This window comes from Harmonia axyridis, chromosome 3, assembly GCF_914767665.1.
Source record: "Harmonia axyridis chromosome 3, icHarAxyr1.1, whole genome shotgun sequence".
Lineage (NCBI taxonomy): Eukaryota > Metazoa > Arthropoda > Insecta > Coleoptera > Coccinellidae > Harmonia > Harmonia axyridis.
In genome coordinates this window covers 53,580,666-53,603,958 of record NC_059503.1, presented here as the reverse complement: position 1 = coordinate 53,603,958, position 23,293 = coordinate 53,580,666, and the positions used below count along the sequence as shown (strand labels likewise).

The 23,293-nt window shown below is 35.1% G+C and overlaps 1 long non-coding RNA gene across 1 annotated transcript; it reads left to right on the top strand.

The window, feature by feature from the left end:
• The first annotated feature begins 613 nt into the window (after window positions 1-613).
• Window positions 614-12,040, top strand: LOC123676139. Its single transcript, XR_006746850.1, has 4 exons — window positions 614-704; window positions 9,735-9,839; window positions 11,411-11,524; window positions 11,616-12,040. It is a non-coding gene; the product is annotated as an uncharacterized LOC123676139 (long non-coding RNA).
• The last annotated feature ends 11,253 nt before the right edge of the window (window positions 12,041-23,293 follow it).

The window sequence follows — 23,293 nt, the reverse complement described above, 5'->3', positions numbered from 1 at the left end:
TTTACTTTCCAATCTTTTTCTTAGTTTAAAAACAGTTAAATTTATAAGGTTGCGAGTTTCACTAAATTAATTCTCTCAAAAATCGAGCCTGAAAATGTATCATTCATTTTTGTCTAGCTCAAAGCGATTATGAGATTTCCCCACAAGACAATGAAATTGGGACACTCTAGACAGTTCTTCTTTTATTCAATTTTACTTTCACTTGACACAGACAGATTACTTGGAATCTTGGAAAATTGAATGATGACTTTGTTTGACAGGAATAGAACTGAATTTCTGCTGTACAATACTTTCAACACTTAGAACAGCTGATTTTTACATTTCAGCATGTGTTTTCAGTATATTATAGTATATTAGGTAACTAAAGTGAATATGGAATGTGATTTTTAATATGTATAGTTCCTTTCACTTTCTTATATTCACAAGAATATAAGGATTTGCTTGCCAGTAAAAGGTAACCATTATTAATACGGATTGAAGGATATGTTTTTGCTTCTACCTTTTGCTGAAAGTAAATTCTCTTACTTCTACCTTTTCCTTTCGAGGAAATCTTTTTTTTATTAATATGGCCAAATGTTATAACATAAGTGAATTAGAATAAACCTTACCTTTTTTTTTGCAGATTCTTCAATACTCATCAGAACTAAAATAGCCATTGATGTCGTACTGAATAGGAGTATTTGCTCCAGTAAAAATATAGATAGGTAAGCAGGACAATCAACTTCATTCAGAATTATGAGGAAATTGTACACATAATAAAGTAAGCAATAAAAATCTTGGATTAGTCTTAAGAGAACACTGAATGAAAACGCGTCGAAAAAATTCCGTGAAGTAAATATCAAACGATCTTGGTATTTCTTGAAGATCCTCAATGATTCTTTGTATTCTATCGATATCAGTTTTTGCTCCCAAGCACCCATGAAATGACATATCATGTGATTGATGAAAAAAAAGAATAGTTTGAACTGTATGTCGAAAAATAAGAAAGGATTGCTGGAAACAACATCTTTCCATGTATAAGGCACTTGCATATTTCTTGATGTAACCATTAAAGTTTCCAACGTTGTTAACGAAATGGATATAAGCAAATCTACCAAAAAAAATGACAATGATATAAGCTGTATTCTGTACATATCCGTTCCTATATCATCTTTCATGAATTCTGTGATCATTTGTAGAATTTCTTTCAGAGTATTCTCCACAATTTTTATGTTCTTATGAACTAAGAAGATGGATACGTGAACCTTTATAATCAACATGAGGTTACTCATTTTATCTAGGATGGAGTCCATGCTGAAAGTACCCAATGCCAAATAATAAAAAACAACACAGTTCACCACGAAAGAAGTAATAGTAAGAATTCGTCGAAATGAATTCTGTTTTGCGTCAAAATTTCTCTTATCCGCAGAATATTCCAAGTTAGGAGACAGCAAACCAATTTTCCATAATAGAAAAATTTTCTTGATATAATTGATGAAGATATTCGGTGTTTCTACTGAATGTGGCATTCTTGTATGACTTTATTACATTGTACAAAACACTTCGATTAATATGATAAAAGCAACGCGTACGTTGACTGTGACAGAAAGTTTCCATTCGTATATAAAAATTCCATCCATAATTGAATTCGATTATGAGAGCAGGAAGTGATGTGTGAATAATAAATAGATCAATATTAGTTTATGTTCTATACCTGTTATTAGGAGGAAAAAAAATGAGCTTCAAAAAACATTGCTCTCTTCCTTATGACCAAAAATAATATCAGTTGACGTAAATTGTGCACTGGATCTTATCATTTAAGTCTTCTTCTTATATCAATATTATACACACTGATATTTCCATTTATCCTCTTCTACTTGAAAATATTGAATTATATCCATAAGTTCTCATCAATTTAACCTTTTTTTGGCTACCAGGAGATGTACTCGTCGGAAGAACTCGGTAACCGTAGGTACTATCGTATGTTTTAGTATGATCTTCGAATTGTGAATGATGATTTGCATATCCTTTTCACAGAAGAGTAAGAAAGAAGATCTAGGACTTAATCTGTTATGATTGCTGCCCCTGTAATTATCACCAGAGTATTTCTCCTTTCAGTTAGCCCACAATATTAGTGAAATAAATATACAGTACGAGTACCTAAATTTAGTTATTCGAACTATAAGATATGTAAGGATGAGTAAATAGTATTAAACAATACCAAAATTCCGAAACGTTCATCAGTCCCTATATTGATTTCAGTTATTCAATTTATTAGCCTTCTCTCAATTGTAGAGTTTTGGTGAATTTATTTTTCTTAGTTAGTTTTACTATTTGTCATACTGAAATGGTTTTTCTGGACAAAAAGTATATACCTAACGTAAAGATATATCAGATAGTGAAGGTTTTGGGCATTCTGGCAGAATTAAAACATAATCTTGATATACTTATACAGCTTGCCAAAAAAGAAACGTAACTCGTCAATAATTCTTGTATGGTATATCCAAAGTCACTTGGAGGAAGCCAGAATATTTCAATTATATGTACAAGGGTTGTCCAAGTTTCCAGAAATTCCTTTGGGGCCACTGGAATTATTGCCTAACAATACTTTCGAATAAACCCCGGTATTTAGCAGATCGCGGTATCCATTTCAAAGAGACATCTGGCTGAGCGTTTTCATGGACTAGTTCAAGTGACTTTGGATATACTATACAAAGAATTATTAAGAAAAATCCTCCCACCCATAGATTCTTAATTTCAACAGCAATTTATCCTGTGCTTTTTTCAATTTGAAATGTCTCACACCCTACTTAATTTTTTTAAATGGGAATAAACATATGCATTGTGATATCATAAATGAAAGGTGATTTCCAGGGTTAGATAAAACTGTGCATCCGGCCTGGATGCACTTTATCTTGCCCATTCTGCGAGAGAATATGTATTTTTTTGCAGAATAAAAGCCTTTATTATTATTATTTGATTACCTGCTTATTCAGCGATGTGTCTGGAAGTAGAATTGGTTGTGTCGTTTTTCATTAAAAATTTGAAAATAATCTACAGTTTGTGATTAGAGAGTACCGTCAATCAGACCGTTATTATTTCACTAATTATTATTGAGGGAAATCCCCCAATTCATGGATTTATAATTTGGTTTCAACAAGATGGTGCGCCTACGCATCATGGAATTGAAGTGAGGAGGTATTGTAATAAATCGGAAATTCGGAAATTTTCAAAGTTATCATTCAGAATGAAAAATACGTTAAATGCAGTCCACTATTGAAATTATTGGGATTATTATTCAGAAAGAATATACGTTGAATTCAAAAGAGCGGTCGAGACTTGTGTAAACTGATCCTATCTTAGAAGCAGGATATATTCTTCATCGATGATTGCTTTTCTTAGTTATCGTCTGTCTCACTGCGTTGGTGAAACCGATATATTTTCACGGATAAGAAGGAAATAAACTAAATCTTGGCTTATCTAAGTTCAGTAAATGTGTTTTGGTCACATATGACACAGCAAAAAGTTCGTTATGTAAAATCGAAGGATGGTTCTAGCTAGGACAGCAGAAAAATCTAGCTGGAGGTGAGGTTGAAGGTGGGGTCTGTAGATGGAAAATGAAGAAGGAATGATGAGGCTCAAGTAGGAAAACCGGTATCGCTAAGTCCAATTTCCAATGTCAAAAGAGATGTAATTAGAGATTCACAGAAGAGATCAAAAAACTTAGTTCAGAGAATGATATATACAGGGTGCGGCACGGAGGATGGATGGTTTTAAAAAAATAATGAAAGCGTTAATTTTCACTCAAAAACACATTTATTGACGGAATCAGATTCTCAAGGAAATAGCATTTGAGACAGTCAAGTGTGGAAAATCACATCAGGCATGTGGTGGCCGAAATCGGTGATGCAGTGCTGGAGGCGCTCTTGGAAGTTCGCGTAGACTCTCTCCAACATCGCTCTCTCAACTTGGGCTTGGTCTCGTATACTCTAGCCTTGAGGTGTCCCCATAAGAAAAAATCGCATATGGATAAATCTGGGGACCGGGGAGGCCAATGAACATCGCCAAACCTGGAAATAAGGCGACCAGGGAAGAGAGGGCGAATAACGTCCATTGATGCGCCTCCAGCACTGCATCACCGATTTCGGCCACCACATGCCTGATGTGATTTTCCACACTTGACTGTCTCAAATGCTATTTCCTTGAGAATCTGATTCCGTCAATAAATGTGTTTTTGAGTAAAAATTAACGCTTTTATTATTTTTTTAAAACCATCCATCCTCCGTGCCGCACCCTGTATGAACCTTGTTTACATACTTGGACGAGAAATGGTAAAGTGGCACTACTAGTCATATATGTAGATGACATATTGCTAGCTAGTAATTAAAAAATTTTCTAGGTATAAATATAGAGAGAAACCGAGAAGAAAGGTATATAAAAATCGATCAATAAAATTATACCATTAATGTATTAGAGAGATTAAATATGAATGACTGCAATGTCCACAATACTCCTATGGTAACCAGACAGGTTGAAAATAGGATTAAGAGAAATCAATCAGAGAATCTACAAAATTACTCAAATAAACAAGAGATGAATAGAGTTCCTTATAGAGAAGCAATTGGTAGCTTAATGTATCTCTCAAATGGTACACGGCCAGACATTACATTCGCCGTTAACTATTTATCGAGAAAACGAATAAAGCCTACCGAAGCTGATTGGAAAGATGTAAAGAGAATCTTCAGGTATTTGAAAGGTTCTGTGAATTCAGATCTAAATTCACTGCTCAAACTGACGACTTAGAGGTATTTACCGATGCAACCTTTAGAGACCATACAGACTATTCTTTAACTGGAGGGTATGTTATTAGATTGTTTGGAGATGAATAGCTTGGAGAAGCCATAAACAAACCTATGTCACATTGTCCACTTGTCAAGCCGAATACCTAGCCCTAGCCATGAGTGATGCCTGTCAAAAATGAATATCTCTTGATGAGGCACTTAGATTTGTGATAGGAAAAACGATGTTTCCTATAACAGTCTGGTGTGATAACAAATTCGCTGGAGACTGCATCAAGAGAGATGGTAGTTACAAACTAAAGGTATTCGATGATTGTTTAGTAATAAATGACGATCTACTAGATAGAGAGAAATCTGGACATGTGGTTGAAACACATGGTGATTTCAAAAACAATGTGTTGAAGATAAGAGAACCACAGTGAGATGAATTCCAACCAAAGAGAATGTGGCAAACATAATGACAAAACCTTCAACATCAGACGGTCATAGGAGATTAACTCAAAAACTTATAATTTAATTGTCTTAGAATACAAACTCTTTGAATTTTTGTTTGCAGATTATTCATAGAGACTAGAGTACAAACTAATTGAGTTCTGTTTATAGATTAATCTTAGAGTGGAAAATGCTGGTTGTGATTCGATGAAAGGAGGAAGTCTTAGAATATTACTTCATCCGAACAAATTACGAGAGAGGCAACCAATAATTACATCCCACCTACTCTTAATATTACTGTATCCCACCACCGCGGCGCTGCGAGCGTTAAGCGAGTTACGAGGTCATCGAGGGCTATCGAGAGAAAGAACAAGAATAGATTTTCAATGATCTAGAGCGGATAACAGAGGTCTAACCTAAGAGATGATTCCCTTCGAATCACGAACTTGCTCGGAGAGAGATATTCTAGAGATTATATTAAACTATAAAACTTGAACTGTGTTTTAGTGAATACTCTACAAAACCTAGAAATCCGACAGTTATGACATAAGTGGGTTAAAATGAACCTCGCCTTTTTTTTTAGCCATTGATGTCGTACTGAATAGGAGTATTTGCTGCAATAATAATATAGAACGGTTAGCAGGACAACCAATTTCACTTAGAGTTATGAGTAAAATATATACATAATACAGAAAACAGTAAAAATCGTGAGTTAGTCGTGAGAGTACGCTGAATGAAAACGCGTCGAAGAAATTCCGTGAAGTAAATAGCAAATGATCTTGGTGTTTCTTGAACATCCTCAATGATTCTTCATATTCTATCGATATCAGTTTGTGCTCCCAAGCACCCAAGAAATGGCATATCATGAGATTGATGAAAAAAAGGACTGTACGTCGGTAAATAGGAAGGTTTTGATGGAAACGAAATCCTTTCATGTATAAGGCACCCGCATATACTCGCACATTTCTTGATGTAACCATTAAAGTTTCCAACATTGTTAATGAGATAGATATAAGCAAATCTACTAAAAGAATTGTCAATGATAATGCTGAATTCTGAATGAATTCGTCCCTATATGATCTCCCATGAATTCTGAGATGATTTGTAGAATTTCTTTCAAGTACTCTCTACAATTTTCACATTTTTATGGACTGAGAAAATGAATACATGAACCTTTATAACGACCATTAGGTTACCAATTTTATCTAGGATGGAGTCTATGCTGAAAGTATCCAATACCAAATAATAAAAAACAACACAATTGACCACGAAGGAAACATCTGTTTGAATTTGTCGACATGTATTTTATTTTACTTCAAAATTCCTCTTATCCGAAGAATATTCCAAGTTAGGAAACATCAAACCAATTTTCCATAATAGTAAAATTTTATTGATATAAGTGCTGAAGGTATTCAGTGCTTCTACTGAATGTGGCATTATTGAATAACTCTATTCCATCAATATCCATCAATCCATTGTACATAACCCTTCAATTAATGTGATAAAAGCAGCGCGCGTGTGTGGAATGTGACAGATAGTTTTAATTCATATATGAAAATGACATCTATAATTGAAATCGATTATGAGACTAGAAAGTGATGTGTGAATAATAAAATAAAAATAATATTCGTTTATATTTGACTCTTCCTAAATTAGTAGCGACAAGTTGAGCTTCAATAAGAATGATGTCATAACTATCTTCCTACAATAATAACAGTTGATAACATAAATTGTACACAAGGATCTGATATCATTTGTGTCATAAGACATAAAAATAATTCAAAGATATCATGAAGATGATTTCGACAACAGCAACCAAGGTCTAAATTAAATTGAATGAATAAATACTCATCGATATAGTATAACATATTCAAATGAAAAAAATTATAAATGTGAAAATAACTGGTAATAACTGGTATAAAAATGTATAAATATATTTCACACTGAAGAGTTACTAGTACCTTAAATTATATAAACTAACAAAATAGTAACCTTAATTTTGATAAAAATATAAAGCAGTATAATGTCAGCAATTCAAGCGATGAGGAAAAAGGAATTCGGCACCCAAAATCATTAGTTTGAGACCGACGTTTATGATGCGAATGATTTTTTCGATCAATTTAGGCTTTCCCCTCCAAAACCGCACAAATAGATGATAATAGGTGATAGATGAAATAAGTGATTGTATCGAGAATTCTATCAAAATATGAAATTCATTCGTAGATTATCTTTGTTAGTAGGTCTTATATCTGGAAGGGAATTTTGGTTCAGCTAGAATAGCTAGATAAAAGCGAGACAAAGTTATGGAAACTACATCTGAATATTTTGAATATGATTTCATTCAGAAAATACAGGTCAATAAATTTCGAGGGAGGTTGAGGATTTTCAATGTTGAATTATTGAAAATGAAACTAATTTGGAAAGAGCAAAATCTAGCGAAAAATATTTCGATTCCTAGTTGAATCCATTCAAATTTATAGGAGTCATCATGGAAGGCTAGATTATTCCATAAATTTTAAGATTTTTCGAAATCTCCAAAATCTGAAATTCGTATGAACAATCCAAATAGGATAACAAATTTCATTGGATTCGGCTGAGAAATTTACTCTAGGTTCAACATAAATTCATAGAATCTCGAATTAAGTTATAAACAGACCGATGCGGGACTTCAAGAGCGGGACGGGAACGAAACTTTTGCGGGATGGAAATCAACGGCGGGATATGAAGGAATGCATACCGAAACGAATAGAACGCATGCGAATTGCGGGATGTCTGCGAATTAATTTCGCTTTGCAGTGCTTTCCTGCAGTTCGCACAGTAGTTCTGTCTTATTATTATGGAGTTGGTGTGCATGCTATGCAATCTGCCCGCTGCCGCATCTAATACGTCGCTTCCGTTCCCGTTCCCGCTCCCGCAGTCTGCGTCGGTCTGTTTTTACCTTAATGCTTTAATCCGATAAAAACTGTTTCTTCAATGAATGAAGTTTTTTTGCATAAAATTCATATGCAAGATAAATATTTCATGGTGAAACAATGTAAAATTCATTCATTTCTTTTGAGTTAAAATATTTAAAGATCCCCACCCCAAAAAGTTCATTACGCTCTTGCACTCACCTCATATTTTGAAACTGCGTTGACGGCGATAATTGTTCCTAGAATTTGGACCATTTGTACTGATGCGGAAAATCCATCCATAACCCTCAAAAACATCACATAACATGGGTAAAAATTCGCTGTGGAACTCACAAAGTTGGCCAGAAGAGCAATTAGGAAATCGGAGCAGAATTTCAAGCATAAGATAATGTTCATTGTGCTATTTATGTAGAAACAAAGATCATTCAAGATTGAGTAACATGATTTTAATTTCTCCAAGCCATGGTTCTCTGAAAATCGAATCGAAACCTGGTTCAAATCTTTATAATACTTCCAGATGACCAATTCAATAAAAATGTAGAATATTTGAAATTGTATGTCAAAAACACCTGCAAAGTAAATTATACTCATATCGAGCCAAGAAAATAATACCTTTCCAGACAGAACCATGTAGACCTCCATAAATATTTCAAGAATAAAAATAAATATTTGTATCAAGATATACCACATGATAAAATCGAACACTTTTTTCGGTCTGATCTTCTGATCAGTTAGCTCTTCTAACTCATATGTTATTGTTCTGCAGCGATTCAGGATATTCTGAATAATATCCGCCATCTTGTGGAGAATTAAAATAGTCAAAAATAGATTGAAGACTAATATGGATTCATAGATTCCAATAACCATCTTATCCATTTTTTTGATACCCCAGTTTAATTTGAAAATAGTACCCAAATTCATAGATAGCAATATTAAGCAGAAAAATATCCTCACAAGACTTCTATGGTATTTGAAAGCTCCATCCGAAACGTATAAAATTGGATAAAGACCTCCATACTTCCAAATCTCAAGTATTATTTCAGTTTGTCGTATGAACTCATGAGAATTTTTGTATTCTTTCACCTGATACATGATTTTTTTACATTGGCAAGGTGATGTCTGGCCTATGTATGCATAACAGGAATCATTATCTGGTTTTTCAAGCCACCCACAGGATAATTATTCAATATTCATTATTTCATGTTAATACATCAAGTCATCGATTGCTGTTAATAATTGATAAACTTGAAGACATATTAAGATTATGATGTAATAATACGTGATCCTGGCAGGATCGCCATGTAATGTACCCAGCTAGGGTAGGTTCGGTCAATTGATATACAGTTGAAGGAATGGTCAATTAATACTATGCAGACTCATCAAAGGGTATATATGTATCTAGCGATATGATATATATTTAGTATTTATATTGTGTATTCACAGCAACCTTGCGAGTTGATAAATACAACACGATCGACAAGGGTAAACATAGTAAATATATTTATATTTTAAGATGGTGTTTGGTTATACGGACCTTGTCGTCTCAAGTATGAGAATATACAGGTTCTTCATACTGATACATACTACATGATATTAAATTTGTGTTTTTCAGAAGAGGAAAGTGATATAAGTACTTCACTTCTTGGAGTCTGCAGCTCTAGAGCGTTCATTCATTCATACGCCAATTGTGCCTTGGATACCACATAATTGAATATAGGTAGGAGTGTTCTTCACGAGGGCAATAAAGAGGGCTATATGTGCATGAATAAACGGGCACTTAAAGGCATCAGATTTCATGTCAGTGCTTTCCTCTTTTTTTCTATCTTCTGTTTCAATTTTGTTTGAGACTGATGAAGCGATCAAAGAGATAATTTTTATAATTTCTTAAATTGTTATTTTATATTCACTTGCCTAATTTCATTTCGGATTGGGTTGGAAATTATCGAATACCAGGACATCAAAATCATAAGTTATTTTTTGATAATTGGTTTTCTAGCATTCCACTGATGGTATATTCGAACAACCAGGGTATTTTGGCATTGGGAGCAGTTCGACTGGGATCGAGTTCCAGGGGCTGCAATGCCGACAGAAAAAAAAGAAGAAAAAAGACAGAGGCCATATGGTAGAAAAAATAGCGAGAATAGATGATACCGATGTTGGTATAGTATCGTGGTTCGATAATAAAATCGTTACAACTTTGTCAACATATGCTGGAAGTCAGCCAAGAGGAAAGAAAAAAATATTTTTCAATGATTAAAATATCCATTAAATGATCCCTTGTCCCAACAGTATTTATCTATAACAATCACATGGGCGGAGTACATCTTCTTGATTCGATGTTAGGATTCTACCGCATAAAAGGTCCAAAACAATTTATTTACGTATATGTTTTCTATTCATGATATGGCTGTGGTGAATAGCTGGTTGCTAGCTCGACGAGATGGGAAATTCAATATGCCTCTTCTAGATACGAAACTAGCTATATCAGATGCTCTCTGTAAAGAACAGGGGACTACCAAGTGGAAACCTCAATTTCGAGGAAGCTATATATTCTAGAGAAGGCCATTTATGGAAGAGAGCTATAGAAGAAAAATTGATTCCATGATACGAAATAAGGTTTGGATATTGGTAGATAAAGAGAATTTTGAAATATCTGAAAAACGGGCCAATATTATAGACTCGAAATGGGTATTTAAGAGAAAATTAAAGGCAGATGGTCCTACACGATACAAGTCAAGATACGAGGCTTTGAGGACAAAAATATTTATGACCTTTAAGAGACATATGCACCAGTATCTAGACTTCCTATAATTAGAGCTACATTTGCAATAATTAATAAGTATGATTCACAAGGTGTCAATCAGATATAAAAAAAAACTGCCAATTTAAATGGCACTATAGAGGAGAAAATATATATGGAGATTCCTGATGGAGTAGACATCGACCATGAAATCAAACGTTCTCATGTATGTTAACTCCAGAGAGCCCTCTATGGACTGAACATATGTCCAAAGAGATGTAATAAGAGATTCACAGAAGATATCAAAAAACTTAGTTCAGAGAATGATATATATGAACCTTGTTTATATTCTTGGAAGAGAAATGGTAAAGTGGCACTACTAGTCATATCTGTAGATGATATATTGCTAGCTAGTAACTGAAAACTTTTCTAGGTACAAATATAGAGAGAAACCGAAAAGAAAGTTATATAAAAATCAATAAATCAATAAAAATTCAGGTTGACATGACTTTCTAAATGGTTTTTGGTAAATCACTCTCTTTTCACAGATTGGGAGAGGTGCTATCAAAACATCATCACATTCTTCATGAAAGAGAAAAACGAAAAAAAAAAAACTGTGAGAGAACTTCTGGGCACTGTCAGTGAAGGAAATTTCAGTGAAAGTAAGATTCTTTTCAAATCAAAATAACTGTACGATTCAAATTGGACCTATTTCTGATTTTTTCGGAGTTCTTATACTTAATTGTTTTATAGATGGACGAGATGCTTCAATTGTTTGGAGATTACTTGCTTATTTGTTGCCTACGATGGATGCCATTACTGGACAAAACACAACCAAATATAGAATTGAAGATTCTCAGGGATCATTCCTGTTTATTGGAAGGTAGATTCAGGAAGTGGAAGATCATATAGAATATTGGAAAAAACAAAATGAACAACCCCATACAGCCATTTAAAAAAGGCATTGCATCGGAGATGATATCAAATTTATCAAATTGTTTGTATATTTTGATGATAGAAGATTCGAATTCCATTCCAGTTTTTTTTAGAGTGGTTGATATTTGCTTCAAAATTATATATTTTACCTAGATTTTTCTAGAGAATCCTTAATGGTTTGGTCTTATTTTCACAAGCTCCAAACCTCTTTAACATTTTCTAGTGTGTATATTTTATGAGAGAAATAAAAGTGTACAAAATATAAACATAATATTATGTATTGTTATATATTATACATATAAAAAAGAATTGAGTTGAATTTTTTGTTGTTCTTTGTTTTTATGATGGTTTATTTTATACGATGTATGGTATAAATTATTTAATAAATATCTTTAAACTATGTTTTGTTATGTTTCCACAAATCCAAAAATAAAGTACTACTACCAAAATTCTGTTTTTCAAGAAGTCTAGGAAATCGCCGTCAAAGGTTTTTACTACTTTCATTTTGGATAAAATTATAAACTAATAATTTTATTCAAAATAAAAGGATTATTAACCTATAATGATGATTTTCTCAACTTCTTGCAAAACCGAATAAATTTGATTCAATGAATACGTACGTCGAATTAAAGTACCAAGTTAGTTAATCCAATGAACAAATTTCATTCGGACAACGAAACTCATTCATTGGGTCAACGAACTCGTTCATTCCAATAATAAATATCGTACATTGATTCAACGAATTCGTACGTTGAATTAACGTACAACGTTCGTTAATCCAACGAACAGATTTCATTGCGACAACGAAACTGATTCATTCGGTCGACGAATTATCATACTACGTTGCCGTGATGTATCATAGTAGTGTAATATTTACGCACATTCGGTTCATACTCCCAATGCACGATAATTCGTTAGGCCAATGGAGGCGTCCACTGGCTTTATTTTGATGAATAAATGAATCGGCCCAATGTACTTTTTCGTTGTATTTACGTACTCTTTTCGTTCAGTACATAAAATCTCGAATTAAGGTATAAACAGAACGATGCGGGAATGCGGTTGCGGCGCGGGAACGAAACTTTTGCGGGATGGAAATCAACGGCGGGATATGAAGGAGTGCATACCGGTATGAATAGAACGCATGCGAATTGCGGGATGTTTCACTTCGCAGCTAGAAGTGTTTTCCCCCAGTTCGCACAGTAGTCTTGACTCATTATTATCGAGTTGGTGTGCATGCTATGAAATCTGCCCGCTGCCGCATCTAACACATCGCTCCCTTTCCCGTTCCCGCTCCCGCAGTCTGCGTCGGTCTGTTTATAACTTAATGCTTTAATCCGATAAAAACTGTTTTTTCAATGAATGAAGTTTTGTTTTGCATAAAATTCATATGCAAAATGAATATTTCATGGTGAAACAATGTACAATTCATTCATTACTTTTGAGTTGATAAATTTAAAAATCCCCTCCCCAAAAAGTTCATTATACGCCCTTGCACTCACCTCATATTTTGAAACTGCGTTGACGGCGATAATTGTTCCTAGAATTTGGACCATTTGTACTGATGCGGAAAATCCATCTATTATCCTCAAAAACATTACATAACCTGGGTAAAAATTCGCTGTGGAACTCACAAAGATAGCCAGAAGAGCAGTTAGGAAATCGGAGCCGAATTTCAAGCATAATATAATGTTCATTGTGCTATTTATGTAGAAACAAAGATCATTCAAGATTGAGTAACATGATTTTAGTTTCTCTAAGCCATGGTTCTCTGAAAATCGGATCGAAACTTGGTTCAAATCTTTATAATACTTCCAAATGACCAATTCAATAAAAATGTAAAATATTTGAAATTGTATGTCAAAAACACATACAAAAAAAATACTCATATCGAGCCAAGAAAATAATACCTTTCCAGACCGAATCATGTGGACCTCCATAAATAATTCTAGAATAAAAATAAATATTTGTATCAAGACATACCACATGATAAAATCGAACACTTTTTTCGGTCTGATCTTCTGAATAGTTAGCTCTTCTAACTCATATGTTATTGTTCTGCAGCGATTCAGGATATTCTGAATAATATCCGCCATCTTGTGGAGAATTAAAATAGTCAAAAATAGATTGGAGACTGATATGGATTCATAAATTCCAATAACCATCTTATCCATTTTTTTGATACCCCAGTTTAATTTGAAAATAGTACCCAAATTCATAGACAGCAATATTAAGCAGAAAAATATCCTCACATGACTTCTACGGTATTTGAAAGCTCCATCCGAAACGTATAAAATTGGATAAAGACCTCCATACTTCCAGATCTCAAGTATTATCTGAGTTGGTCGAATGAACTCATGGAAATTTTTATATTCTTCCACCTGATACATGATTTTTTTACATTGGCAAGATGATGTCCGGCCTATGTATGCATAACAGGAATCATTATCTGGTTTTTCAATCCACCCACAGGATAATTATTCATTATTTCATGTTAATACATCAAGTCATCGATTGCTGTTAATAATTGATAAACTTGAAGACATATTAGGATATTAAATTTGTGGGTTTTAGAAGAGGATAGTGGAATAAATACTTCACTTCGCGGAGTCAGCAGCTCTAGACCGTTCATTCATACGGCAATTGTGCCTTGGATACCACATAATTGAATATAGGTAGGTGTGTTCTTCAAGAGGGCAATAAAGAGGGCAATATGTGCTTCAATGAATGGGAACTTAAAGGCAGCAGTTATTTTTTGATAATTGGTTTTCTAGCATTTCACTGATGGTATATTCGAACAACGAGGGTATTTTGGCTTTGGGAACAGTTCGACTGGATCGAGTTCCAGGGGCTGCAATGCCGACGAAAAAAAAAAGAAGAAAAAAGACAGAGGCCATATGGTAGAGAAAATAGCGAGAATAAATGATGCCGATGTTAGTATAGTATTTTGGTTCGATAATAAAATCGTTACAACTTTGTCAACTTATGCTGGGAGCAGGGGCGGATCCAGGCGATGTCTGAGGGGGGGGGGGACGAATAGAAAGTTATGGCTTATATCGATTAGCAAAATAGCGGAATTTTTTGTAGGTGCCTATTGAGACAAGTGTTTTTTTATAGAAAGATGTATTTTAGTGAATCATATCCTATTCATTTTCCGAAATTTTTGTAGTACAAAAATAAGTTCAAACAATATACAATATATGTAGATTTATTTCATGAGAAAACACGGACACAAGAAGGTAAGAGGTATAGAAAAAAAAACCATTATTTTTGCATAAAAATCAAGACTTCAATTACCACAGTCAGAATGATCCGATTCAGGTCGAATATGCGCCGTTTTGTTCTATAACTTATTGCTATTTTGAATGTTTGTGTATGCCTTATCATAGAAGCCCTAGTCGCTATTGGCAAAAAAATTGAGACAGTCGAATTTCACAAGCCTCTGTTGAAACATTTTTGGAAACAAAAATTCAACTGAAAATTAAAAAAAAAACTATAGTACCTATTCTTTTGTAAAAGTATGAAAATGGTCTATCAAGACTTTCCAGCACTATATTAATTTGACTAACCTTGTTGAACAAACACTTCAGAAAAAAAACACCAATGTGAAAAGTACACTATTATTATTCCCGACTTTTGCCTATACGCATAGGATTTCTCCTCGCCGTCGGCTTCTCACTCCTCGCTAAGAGGAACATTCACTCAATCCCAGATATTTAAAATATCAGAAGGGTAGAGCTCGGTCGTGTCCGGTCCTTGTGGTCCCCCTGGTTCTCGTCGAACTTCTGGTCCTCTTACACGCGATCCTTGGACCTGTCCTTCGCTTCCTAGGAATTTTCTCACCGTCCTTGCAGTACCTAAAAGAACAGCTTTTTGCATTGTATTACATATATACTCACTAAGTTCTAGTTGCTTGATATTTCTCTTGAGATTTTTGGGTACTATTCCTGTTGTTGAGATGATAATTGGAATAGTTCTCGTTGATATCATTCCCCACTGACGCTTTATCTGAAATTCGAGGTCCCTATATTTTGAAATTTTTTCGACCCCTTTTTGACGCATGTTGTTGTTATTGGGTATTGCTACGTCGATGAGTATTGCTGCCTTTTGATGTTTATCAACTAGCAATATATCTGGTCTGTTGTGAGGGACTGTTTTATCAATCAAAACTGTGCGATCCCAGTACAGTTTATAGCGTTCGTTTTCCAGGATGGTTTCCGGTCGGTATTTGTAGTATGGCACTTTTTCAGAATGAATTAGTGTTAATTTAGTTTCCATTTCTTGGTGTAGTATCTTTCCTACTGCATCGTGTCTCTCTTTATATTCATTTCCCGCAAACATTTGACATCCTCCCGTGATATGTTGGATTGTCTCATTCGTTGGACACCCATAACGGCATCGATCGTCAGTGATAGTTCGATCCTTTATGATATGCTTGCAGTAATTTCTTGTTGAGATCACTTGATCTTGGATGTCTAAAAGAAATCCTTTCGTTTCTGGATACATCGCACCTGATGTGAGCCAATAGTTCGATGCTTCAATGTCGACATGATCCTGGTTCACCTCGTTGAAATGTCGTCCATGTAGGGGCTTTTCTCTCCATCTTTGCAGTTTTTCTTGGGTTGTCTGGTGGTTGTATGACTATTGCTCTTTGTGCAGTTGTAAAGGTGTTGATTCGTCTGCTTCACACAGTACTTTGTAGATCTCTGACGTGCCTGATTTGTCTTTGAAGTATGTTCGTAGGCATTCAATTTGGCCATGGGCAAGTTCCATGATGTCTAGCAGACCTCTGCCTCCTTTATTCCTCGGCAGTGTCGTCCTCTCAATGCTACTTTTCGGATGGTGCTTGTGTGCTTCCGTCATCAAGGTTCTCATTTTGCGTTGCAGGTTTTCCATATCTGTTCTGCTCCATGAAATGATACCGAAAGAGTTTGTAACAATTGAACATGCATATGTGTTTATGGCTCTCGTCATGTTCTTGCTGTTGAGGTTTGTTTTTAAAATTTAAATTTTGTTGATTCTCCTAATGAACTCAGTTGTTAAATCTTCCTTCATTCTTTGATGGTTTATTCGTCGGTTTTGTTTCATTCCTAGGTATTTATAAAGATCGTCCGATTTCATTGCCTCTATCTCCTGTCCATTGGAGAGAGCTATCGGTTCATCTTGGATTTTTCCACGCACTACGCTAATAGTACGACACTTGTCCAATCCGAATTTCATCCCCACGTCTTTCGAAAAATTTTCCACCAATTCGACCATAATTTGCAAGTGGTTTTTGTTGCCTGTTATAAGTTTTAGGTCATTCATGTATAGCAAATGATTGAGTGCAATAGTATTTCTATTTCCTTTGACATAGAAACCTTTTTCAGTAGCATTCAGTTGTTTAGAAAGGGGGTTCAGCGCCAAGCAGAACCATAAGGGACTCAATGAATCTCCTTGGAAAATTCCCCTTTTTATTGGAATCTCTTTAGTAGTTATGTTCGCCGTAGAGAGTTCGATATTCGTTCTCCAGTTGCACATTGCATATTTCAGAAAGTTTATTGTAATTGGATCGATCTTGTATATTTCCAAAATTTTTCTCAGCCACCCATGTGGAATAGAGTCGAAGGCCTTCTTATAGTCAAAATATGTCATAAAAAGATTCCTGTGTTTTTTGAAGGCTTGGTTACATATGATGGAATCTATTTATCAGCAGTTCCTTCGCTCCTAGTGCATTCTTGGAACATCCTTTCTGCTGTGCTGTCATTATGTTATTCGTCTCGCAATGTTTGTAGATACGAGATGCTATACATGATGGGATGATTTTATATATTGTTGGTAGACATGTAATTGGTCTGTATTTTGATGAATCCGCTGTATTTTGCAGATTCTTCGGTAAGAGGTAAGTGGTCCCTGTTGTTAAAAATTTGGGCATTTCCGTTGGATTCCTTATAACACCATTTATGGTTTCAACTAGCCTGCCGTGTATACACCAAAATTTCTTCAACCAAAAGTTGTGGATTCCATCTGGGCCGGGTGATTTCCAATTGTTTGTGTTTTTCAATATTTCATGGAATTCTTCTATAGAAACTGCGTTATGCGGCATGTGTTCTATTGTCTCACAGGATTTCTCTTCACTTCTTATCCAATCAGCCTGGGAGTTGTAGGGGGTTGGTGTAGCCAGTTGATCTGTCCAAAAATTCTCAATATCCTCGACGGTTGGATAACTTCCTGGTGTTGCTGACATATTATTGTTTAACATTCTATAGAATTTTCTTTCGGAATTTTCAAAAATCATATTATCCTGTTTTCTTCTATAGCTCTCATTGTATCTTCTGAGTCTTTCGGAGTACACACTAAGTTTTTGTTTCAGCGTGTCTAAAATTTGTTGAGCATTTTCATTGTTTGGATCATATGTTGTATGTTGCCGGTGACGATCCATTATTATATTCACCATTTTTTGTAATTTTCTAGACGGCGAACCTTTTGCGAATTGGGTGAGCCTCCCAATATCTTGGCGGATGCTATGAACTTTATTTTCTAGCCTTTTTTGCCAATGTGGTTTATTTTGTTGTTTTTCTCTGGCTGGTTGCTGACTTTTAGGTTTTGGCTTCACACCTAGCACTGTTGCTATTGAAAATGCTGCACAGTATATGATGAGGTGTAATGATTCGAGATCATGGTAGTCAGAAAGATACTTTGGTATAATCTCCTTGTTGGTCATGACCAGAAGATGAGATAGTTTCTTGGATGTCCTCAATCTTGGTAGAATCGGTCGTCTCAATGGATCTGTGCCCTCAAAATCTATAACGCATCTATTCATTGTGGCAGATAATCGCTCCAGTGGTTCTCTTTGGTCTTCTTCTGGATTTTCGACGGGTGCAGCATATATATTCCGTCGTTGAGCATCACTTATTGCTATCACATCTGCGTTGTTTTGTTCCTCAGTGTTCATTTGTGCATTAATGTTGTGTTGGTTTTCAGCACAGTCGTAGTTTTCTTCAATTGTCGTTTCGTTGTTAGTGAGGTCTCTATTCTGTAGCCTCAGTTGGACTTCATTTTTTATGGTGTTAAGTCTCTCATCGGGTACAAGTTTATTTCTCAATATGACCCGGTATTGGTGTTGGAGTTCGGGATAGTTTCTGTGGAATTCTGCAGATAATTTTTGCCGGTAGCCTATTTTATCCTCTTTCATATTAGTCACTTCATAATGCATGATTGTTTCATTTATCGAACTTGTCCATTTCAAGCGTCTTCTTGGTAGACCTGCTTGGGTGAGTGCTGGTTGGGGATCCTGCGCAGCACCTTCAGCGGTCGGAGAAACTCGTGTTATTCTTCTCCTAGAATGTTGAGATTGTGGAGGCATGGCATTTTGTTCGACAGACGCCCGTCTCCTTAGCACTCTGTCACCGACGTCCCGCATACTGTCATGTCCAGCGCCGGCTCCAGACACGCCCTGACGAACCTCAGGCAGCGGCTCTATATTCCTATTCCTCAAATTCACCATCATTCATGGGTTCCTCCGTGTCGTGGGTGAGACGGCCTTTGATCGCTTTTTACGATCCGCAGAGCTACGGTGCGAGAATTCTTGAGCTGCTTTCCACACGGCTTCGTCCGTTACCCTGGACAGGGACCCTTCGACAGGTTTCAGCTTCCCGGGTCAGGGAGCTTCTGGAATTATTATTATTATTATTTGAACTGGGTTCGTTTTGGTTCGGTAAGCCTTCCGGGAACTGCGACCATGCAGATCTTTTGTTCACTACCCTACTCATTCATAGAAACCCAAGGAGGTTGTCAACGACACTAATAAAATTGACAACCTCCTTAGGGGCCTTGGCCGTTAAATTATTGTAAATGAAACTATTTTCGAAAGAGCAAAATCTGGTGAAAACTATTTTGATTTCTAGTTGAATCCATTCAAATTTATAGGAGTAGTCATGGAAGGCTTGATTATTTCATAAATTTTAAGATTTTTGAATATGGAGGAGTGCATACCGGTAAGAATAGAACACATGCGGGACGTCCGCAAATTTATTTCGGTTCACAGCGTGAAGTGTTTTCCCGCAGTTCGCACAATAGTTTTGTCTTATTATCGAGTTGGTGTGTATGCTATGTCCACTGCCGCATCTAACACATCGCTCCCGTTCCCGCTCCCGCAGTCTGCGTCGGTCTGTTTATACCTTAATGCTTTAATCCGATAAAAACTGTTTTTTCAATTAATAAATTTTTGCATATAATTCATAATATACAAGATGAATATTCCATGGTGAAACAATGTACAATTCATTCATTACTTTTGAGTAAAAATAAAGTTCATTATGCTCGTGCACTCACCTCATATTTTGAAACTGCGTTGACGGCGATAATTGTTCCTAGAATTTGGACCATTAGCACTAACGCGGAAAATCCATCCATAATCCTCAAAAACATCACATAACATGGGTAAAAGTTCGCTGTGGAACTCACATAGATATCCAGAAGAGCAATTAGGAAATCCGAGCTGAATTTCAAGCATAAGATAATGTTCATTGTGCTATTTATGTAGAAACAAAGATCATTCAAGATTGAGTAACATGATTTTAATTTCTCCAAGCCATGGTTCTCTGCAAATCGGATCGAAACTTGGTTCAAATCTTTATAATACTTCCAAATGACCAATTCAATAAAAATGTAAAATATTTGAAATTGTATGTCAAAAAGACCTGCAAAGTAAATTATACCCATATCGAGCCAAGAAAATAATACCTTTCCAGACAGAACCATGTGGACCTCCATAAATAATTCTAGAATAAATGTAAATATTTGTATCAAGACATACCACATGATAAAATCAAACACTTTTTGCGGTCTTATCTTTTGATCAGTTAGCTCTTCTAACTCATATATTAGTGTTTTACAGCGATTCAGGATATTCTGAATAATATCCGCTATCTTGTGGAAAATTAAAATAGTCAAAAATAGATTGGAGACTAATATGGATTCATAGATTCCAATAACCATCTTATCCATTTTTTTGATACCCCAGTTTAATTTGAAAATAGTACCCAAATTTATAGATAGCAATATTAAGCAGAAAAATATCCTCACATGACTTCTGCGGTATTTGAATGCTCCATCCGAAACGTATAAAATTGGATAAAGACCTCCATACTTCCAGATATCAAGTATTATCTGAGTTGGTCGAATGAACTCATGGATATATTTGTATTCTTTCACCTGATACATGTTTTTTTACATTGGCAGGATGATGTCCAGCCTATGTATGCATAACAGGAATCATTATCTGGTTTTTCAATCCACCCACAGGATAATTATTCATTATTTCATGTTAATACATCAATTCATCGATTGCTGTTAATAATTGATAAACTTGAAGAAATATTAGGATATTAAATTTGTGGTTTTTAGAAGCGGATAGTGGTATAAATACCTTCGTGGTGTCAGCAGCTATAGAGCGTTCATTCATTCATTCGGCAAGTGTGCCTTGGATAGCATATAATTGAATATAGGTAGGTGTGGTCAATATGTGCTTGAATGCACGGGCACTTAAAGGCAGCAGATTTCATGTCACTGCTTTCCTCTTTTTTTCTATCTCCTGTTTCAATTTTTTATGAGACTGATGAAGCGATCAAATATTTTTTATAATTCCTTAAATTGTTATTTTATATTCACTTGCCTAATCTCAACTCGTATTGAATTGGAAATTATCGAAACCATACCAAGACATCAAAGTTATTTTTTGATAATTGTTTTTCTAGCATTCCACTGATGATATATTCGAACAACGAGGGTATTTTGGCATTGGGAACAGTTCGACTGGATCGAGTTCCAGGGGCAGTAATGCCGACGGAAAAAAAAGAAGAAAAAAGACAGAGGTCATATGGTAGAGAAAATAGCGAGAATAGATGATACCGATGTTGGTATAGTATCTAGGTTCGATAATAAAATCGTTACAACTTTGTCAACTCATGCTGGAAGTGAGCCAAGAGGAGAGAAAAAAATATTTTTCAAACATGAAAATCTCCGTTAAATGATCGCTTGTCCCAACAGTGTATTGATCTATAACAATCACATGGGCGGAGTACGTCTTCTTGATTCCATGTTAGGATTCTACCGCATAAAATGTCCAAAAAAAATTATTTACGTATATTATTTTTTCATTTCATGATATGAATAGCTGGTTGCTAGCTAGAAGAACTGGGAAATTCAATTTGCCCCTTCTAGATACGAAACTAGCTATATCAGATGCTCTATGTAAAGAACAGGGGAATACCAAGTGGAAACCTTGCAGATGTATGAAAATAAGTGGAGAAACGGACTAACGAAGAAAATCCCCCAAGAAGGCGTGGGAAAGGATGTGAAAGGATCATTTACCGCATTGGCAGGAAATAGATCGCATGCGATGTATATATCCGAGCTGCTTAGGGAAAACTTATACACTGCGTCCGTAAAGTATGGAACAAATTGAATTTTAGCTAAACAGACCATTTTAAGAAATAATCCTGAAACACGTCGATTTTTGATTTTAATTTACCGTATTTTAAAATAATAATCTAATATACAGGGTGAATTACTTTCGAGTAAAGACGTCATCGTCATTTTTTTTTAAATGGAACACCCCTATTTTGTCTCAATTTTTCGATTACCCTAGCAGAGCTGATTCCAAAAATGTATCACATGTTGATTCCAATTGGTAGGTACAGGGTGGACAGGCGCCTCCGAAATTTGATGATTTCGAAGGCCTATTATTCTATTCAAGAATTTCTGTCCGATATACTTCAGTAAAATTCTCAATACTCTTAATGAATATAATAATACATGTGTATTCATTTTTGATACTATTTTCTGTTTCAAATGTTTGGTATATATATTTTTTTGACTATTTATTGTTACCTTTGGCTTTGTAACTATTTGAGAAATAAATTTGATTTGATTTGAGATGTTTGTGAGATTAATGAGACAAAGAGTACTCTGAAAGGGTCTCTAAAGGGATACCATCTTTTTATAAATCCTACATTTGTACTCTTGTGATAATTAACTCTATGAGTTTATGAAATCTTGCTACAGATGAAGGAAATTAGCACTAGTCCCTATAATTAACTTATTCATCACAGCTTACGTATTGGATTTTTATGATAATTTGAATTTTCCCAAGACTTGCGAGAGAATTGTTTGGATTTTCTCCGCTAATTCGGTATAGCAGATAGGACAAATCAACAGAAAACTGAAAAGATTAGCATTAGATAATACTTGACTTGCGAGAGAATTGTTTGGATTTTTTCCGCTAATTCGGTATAGCAGATAGGACAAATCAACAGAAAACTGAAAAGATTAGCATTAGATAATACTTGACTTGCGAGAGAATTGTTTGGATTTTTTCCGCCAATTCGGTATAGCAGATAGGACAAATCAACAGAAAACTGAAAAGATTAGCATTAGATAATACTTGACTTGCGAGAGAATTGTTTGGATTTTTTCCACTAATTCGGTATAGCAGATAGGACAAATCAACAGAAAAC